This window comes from Anas platyrhynchos, chromosome 29 (assembly GCF_047663525.1).
Source record: "Anas platyrhynchos isolate ZD024472 breed Pekin duck chromosome 29, IASCAAS_PekinDuck_T2T, whole genome shotgun sequence".
Lineage (NCBI taxonomy): Eukaryota > Metazoa > Chordata > Aves > Anseriformes > Anatidae > Anas > Anas platyrhynchos.
Window position 1 is genome coordinate 2,603,174 of NC_092615.1, and position 5,951 is coordinate 2,609,124.

The 5,951-nt window shown below is 48.5% G+C and overlaps 1 long non-coding RNA gene across 1 annotated transcript; it reads right to left on the reverse strand.

The window, feature by feature from the left end:
• Positions 1–209: 209 nt before the first annotated feature.
• On the reverse strand, positions 210–4,072 carry LOC110354347 (uncharacterized). The gene is made up of 3 exons (XR_003501356.3): positions 3,973–4,072; positions 3,796–3,882; positions 210–3,696 (listed from the first exon to the last, which is right to left on the reverse strand). It is a non-coding gene; the product is annotated as an uncharacterized lncRNA (long non-coding RNA).
• Positions 4,073–5,951: the final 1,879 nt, after the last annotated feature.

A 5,951-nucleotide genomic window follows, 5' to 3' on the forward strand; every position in this document is an offset into this window, starting at 1 on the left:
ACCCCGATTGTGGGGTCTGCAAAGTGGGAAGGGAAATGGAGAGCGTGAGAAGGCAAAAAGGGGTTGTGTGAGCATACCTCCACGGTGACGGTGTGTGAAGGAGCTCCACTGTACCCAAAAATACCACAGTGGCAGGGCCTCTTCCAGCATGCTGCTGGGACCAGAGAGCCAAGGAAGGGCCCATCGCATTTTGCAGGGAAATCTGTACGGGGAAAATGCCAGCTTGGCCCCATCTGGAAGGAATTAGCAGCAGAGCTGTTTGTCAGCTGCTTCCATGCGGAGGAAGGGGCTGAGATTTTACACCATTAGCCTCCCCCAGAATAAAGCCAGGCAGGCAGGGAGATTTATTACCCACAAACCTCCCAGGATTACAAATGCCCCGTGGAAGAAGACCTGCCTGAGAGAGTGTTTTTAACTGGCATGCGAGAATGGAGCAGCCTCGCCAAAAATTACCTCGGAGCATGGAAAATGGAGCAGATCCATGGCTGGATTAAACAATGGCATCAGCAAATGCCCAGTTTGAGAGAGGGGGCGAAAAAAAAGGAGTTGAGGGCCCGGACTTGAGGACCACCCAGGAGATGAAAGATGCTCGCTTGAAACTGCTGCTGAGCCCCGCAGCTTCGGCTGGTGCCTACATCAGATTCGGAGCCCGTGGTGATCCCCCAGCCTGATCCAGTTACAAATGACTTCAGCGGGGTTTGAAATCTCAGCGAGTGGGATACGGTCCCATTTCTCCCCTTTCTCAAAGACGAGCCTGCATGTGAGAAATCGTCCCCAGAGACGGCTGTACACTGTTTTCATGGATTTTTATACATTTTGTTTACCTGTTGCCAAATTGCAGGAGTCATTTTTATTCCTTTGTTGCTAAGTTTTCCACAAAGCTTTGCTAAAAAATCAAAATTGTGTTTGATACAGATATTGAGCATGTTTTGTTTCCTGACAACCACACGTAGAGATTCAATTTGTACATGCTTCTTGGTGACTATGTCATACTGTGAGTGCTCACACATTTACTGACACAGCAGAGCTGGATGGAACCGTTTTTCCCATTCCACGAGAATTTCAGAGACTAATAAAAACACCAATGGTGTTGAAACAGACCTTAATGTTTTGCAATGTGTAAAACAAAAGGGTTTACTATTTAATTAGCCAAATCAAACACAACGCCAGACCTAAAAGGACACTTTAGGTCGTGAAACGTGTCAGTGTGGGAATTTATAACTATTTTTTCTTCTCCTGGATTAAAGGGATTTCAAGTTGGGAAAACTGCAGAAAACAATAGGAAGACTTTGACTCCTCAACAGCGTTGGTTAAAACTAATCCAGCATTTTCGGAGTGTTGGAGCCCACGCCAGAAACTGCTAAACCAGCTCTAGCTGCTCTCACGGACTGCATCACCCTATTTTCCTCCCAGATAAATCCTCTTCTCCCGACACTGTCGGCTCACACGTTTCCGTTAGAAAAAACAGAGATAACAGCTAACTTCCCCACGCTGTGCAGACAGAGTAAACTTGTGCTGCTTATTATCCTACATGCAGGGACATAACTTTCCCCTTGATCTTCATTAAAGAGAGAAGGGAAATTCCAGCGTTTCAGAGGCTTTGTTATGATCTTGAATACTACAGCAGCAACTAGAGAAAACATCTAGCAAGACAAGACAGAGGACAGGCTTCGCAGACAGGGCACAGCAGCTCAGACACGTGTTGGGGCTGTGAAGCCGAGCTGGAGAAGTCCCAGCAGCGAGCCTTTCATCTGCCCGTCAGCATTCCTGCAGCTGGGAATTGCAGAGTCAGGGAAATTAAAAAAAAAAAAAAAAAAAAAAAAGGGAAAGGGAAAAGAAAGACAAAGCAAACCCCACACTCATTCACTCATTCCTGCGGTGTAAACACAAGATTTGCCTCGAATGCAGATCTGCAAGCAGCTATTTTCACAGTAAGGCAATGGGAGCCTCCTTTGGCCCAGCAGTCGCCAGCTGCAGCAGGGTTTGGGGGTGCTGAGCACTCCCACTCCCTGAATTTTATACCCCCTACCAGGCTCTGCTCATCCAGACACTGCTCCTATCGCCCTTCTGGCTCTGCCTGAGTATTTGCACACACATTTTGTGCGTTGCACTGCCCCTGACGCAGATGTGCGTGCCCACACACCCGTCTGCTCCATGCTGTGCTCTCCCAGTCATCGCTCGCACATGTGGACACATCTGCGGTTCACAAACACATTTCTGGTGCTGGCTACAGCGCTCTTCCCTTGCATTCGTCAACAGAAACCTTTCTGCTCTGTGCACTCACCGGTCTGATCACGCTTTCCGCACACACATCACCGGTGGGCACATGAGCAAATCCCAGCTCCTTCTGCTGCTCCGCAGCCAAAGCGGGGCGGCTGACGGCTGGTGGCAGCAGGCAGGTGCAGAGAGGGAGAGGAAGGAGAGGAAAATACGGATTTTGAAGCAAAGTTTAGCTTTGGGGTTAACTGGATGATGAATGACGGCAGGTGCACGCTTAACTGCATCCCGCTCACAGAGCCCTTCTCCTTCCCTGCCCACTGCAGTGCCAATGTAGCGGGGCTCCATCGCCATGGATGCTGTTTCAAGGTTACTTAAGCAATAAATTATGTTATATGCTTAACAGCCCCGCCAGGAACACCCACCCATGACTTGCTCATCCTCCCCATTTATTTTCCCTTTGCAGATGCATGGCTGGAAAACTGTTCCAGCTTGCACCTCGTTACAGGGAAGGAGGAGCCATTTCCATTCAACAAGCTGCAGAAACAGCGACAGCTCAGTAACCAAAATAACAGGGGTAGGATCCTCCACCAGCACTACCTCGGTATGCTCCACCAAAGTTTGGGGAGCTGTGCTGATTTACGCCAGCCATGGATCTGCTCTCGTCATCATACCGGGCAAACCATCAGAAAAAAAATCCGTCCAGGGTTCAGGCAAGAGGAAAAGACTAAATGGGATAGTGGCAGAGCTGCTAGAGAGAAAAATGTCACTTTTTTTTACAGTGCTGCCGTGTGCACTGCAAACTGCAGATTAAAATAAATAAATAAATAAATAAATAAATGTGGTCCTGGTTCTCCCCCCAGCTTTACCTACATCAAGAGGCCAGATCCCAGCGGACTCAGTCACCCCTTTTCCCCAGCAATCCCAGGTATAAACAGAAAGCTCCAGTCCTGCAGATGCCCTTTCATGCCCAGGGATGGACACTTTCACCCTAGCACTGAGGGGAAAAGACAACCTCATGCCTCATGTCACCTTGGTCAGCAACACCTAAACCCCAACACATCTCCTCCTGCACCCCCTGGTACCAAATGTGCCCTGGGGATTGCAGCAGCAGCGGGCTGGGTGCCCCGTCCTTCCCCATGATGCTGTCTGGCTCCATCAGCAGCGCTGCCCGGCATGCCCTGCTGTCAGCCCTTAGCGTGCCAGATGCCCTTGTAGGCAGCTGCACGCAGGATTAAGTGCAGCGTGTTCAAACCATGTACAATTACGTGCAACTGTTTCTCCGCTGCAAAGAGATGGAGGAGCAATGGAGCAGCAGTTACGGTCTCGCATTAGCAATTTCCAAAGGACAGTTGTGTGGCCACTGTCCGTTACAGCCAGGGCAAATGAAGATGAATGCAAGTGAGTTTGGATGCTCCATATGCCTTCAGTTCATTTACTGCAGGGAGGCCTGGATTACAGGGAACATCACGAGAAAATCTGCAAGAGGCAAACGGTTACTGTCTCTACCTGAATCCCAGAAAACAGCGGTTTTAGCTGGAGATGAAAAAATCAGGTCACCTGAGATTTGAGCCTTACCTAGTCCTACCTCACTGTTGCTTTTCTGCAGTGGGTCCCTGAGCACTTATCAGCTGTAATCCCCCAAATGGGAAATGTGCAAGGGAGCTACCAAGAAAGTAAAGCACAATGAAAATGGGAATACCATCAGGAGCTGCCTTGGAGGAATGCAGTGCCACCAAGTCCCACCACCTTCACCTTGTACAGGGAGACCAAGCAGAACACGGAGCTTCCAAAGACCAAACCCTCAGCGTCTCAAAGAAAGCTCCAGAAGTCATGAGGCAAAACAAGCTTCAGGGACGTACCTGGCAATTTGGCCTGAATTTCAAGGTCATGTAGCAAATTAGCGAGAACAGGACCCAGGTGTCCTGAGCATGATCCCTTTCTACCCTAATCAGCATGGCCTCACATAACCATTTGAGCAATTGGCTTATTTCACAGAGTGACTTACAGCTGCTATTGTAAGCAGATCCAGTCAATATATTTATTTTCCCTTTGATATACAGCTACAATAGGAAGCCATGCATGAAGTTTATTAAACCTGGCTAATTTTCTATCAGTTCTGCGAAATATCGATTCTATGCATTCACTTATCTGGCTCAGCCTCAACCTGAAAAGAGAATCATTTAAAAACAACAAAAACACATCCAATTCCTCCGAAACAAAGCTAATCCAAGACGGCGAAGTATTGCTGTTCTCATGGGCAGAGCCCTTTGATCAATTGAGCCAAAGACAACTGTGTTATTTAGGAGCCATTTGCAAGCTGGCAAATTAAACATGATTTTTATTATTTTATTTATTTTTTTTTTCTGAAGGGTGGGTAGGGGGAAGAAACAGCAGCTTTACAGTAGTAGTAAAATATCCAAATGATTTTCTTTTCTCCAATAGGGCCAGATTCTGCGTGATATAGGGCAGGAAAGCAGTGCAGAGGGATTTGCCATCCTCCATCTCTCACGACCTGTTGCAGGGGCTGAATCCCTTTGCTGCACCAACACTTTGATGTCTCCCTCTTGAGTCAAGAGCACGCCAGGCCTCCAACAGGGTATGGTGCAGGAGCCTCACACACAGTGCAAGCAGGGAAGAGGTACCTCAGCGATGCATCAGCAGAGCTTCATTGGAGCACAAGCTCCTAAACACCCCGGACTGACAACGCTTCTGAAACCAGGCATTTTTTTGCAGTTGTCTGGCTCCTGAAAGCATGACTGAAAATGCTGTGCAGCAGGAACTTCTCAAGCCTAACCCCCGACTCTCTGCTTTAGAGCATTTGCATAGTAAAACCGTAAATGTTTCCATCTTTAAATCTTTATGCTTAACTGATGCTCTGCACAAGCAAACCGTTATTGTGCCTATATTGTGATGGAAACCAGCAATAAATGCAGAGCTGCTATCTAAAACAATATGGCAACATGTTTTACCACATCAATCCGAGGGTGCCTACACTTGGATTAGCATGTCAGGCCAGCTTTCAGTGACTTCCTTTGGTTTCAACTTAACCTGCTGCTTCTCCTGTGCCGTAGGCTGCTTGAGACCAGCTGCGAAGCATCGTTGTACAAGACAGAACATATGCACAAGTAAACAAATTAAGGCTATCTCCAAAACAACAGGCCCCTGGCTTCCTGGAAGAGCTGCAAAAAGAAACTTAATCAACAGCAGCGGGTGAAACGGTAAAGGGGAGGAGATGGACCTCTGCTAATGAAGGCAATGCTCGCAGATTGCAAACGCTGGCTCGCAGCACGCGAGGAGGGGCTGGCGGGGTCAGCGCTGGCGACACGAGATGCACGCAGAGCCTGCAGCCACGAGGGCTCTGAGGAAGCACTGGTCTTCATAGAGCAAAGCAATCACTCTAAGCACACATAAAAAAGGAAAACGAGGAGCTGAGCCGGGCACAGGCACAGCCGTGCCCCTGCCTGTTGCAGCGGGTGAGAGCTCAGCTGTTGTGGCCACATTGGGGTTGGTACCGTGGCCTCTCCAGTCCCCCCTGGCTCTTTCCCCAGGGGCTCATTAATGGTCTGAAGTTGCAGCAGCTAAATCAGTCGAATACCAAGACAGTTAAATCTCTGCACACCTCTGCACAGATGTTTTGGCGTCAGTTTAAGCCTGCCTGCCACTGGCTTCACCTTGCATCTTTAAAACAGAGAGAGCTGACGTGGGAAAATAAAACAGCAGAAACCTTTCCC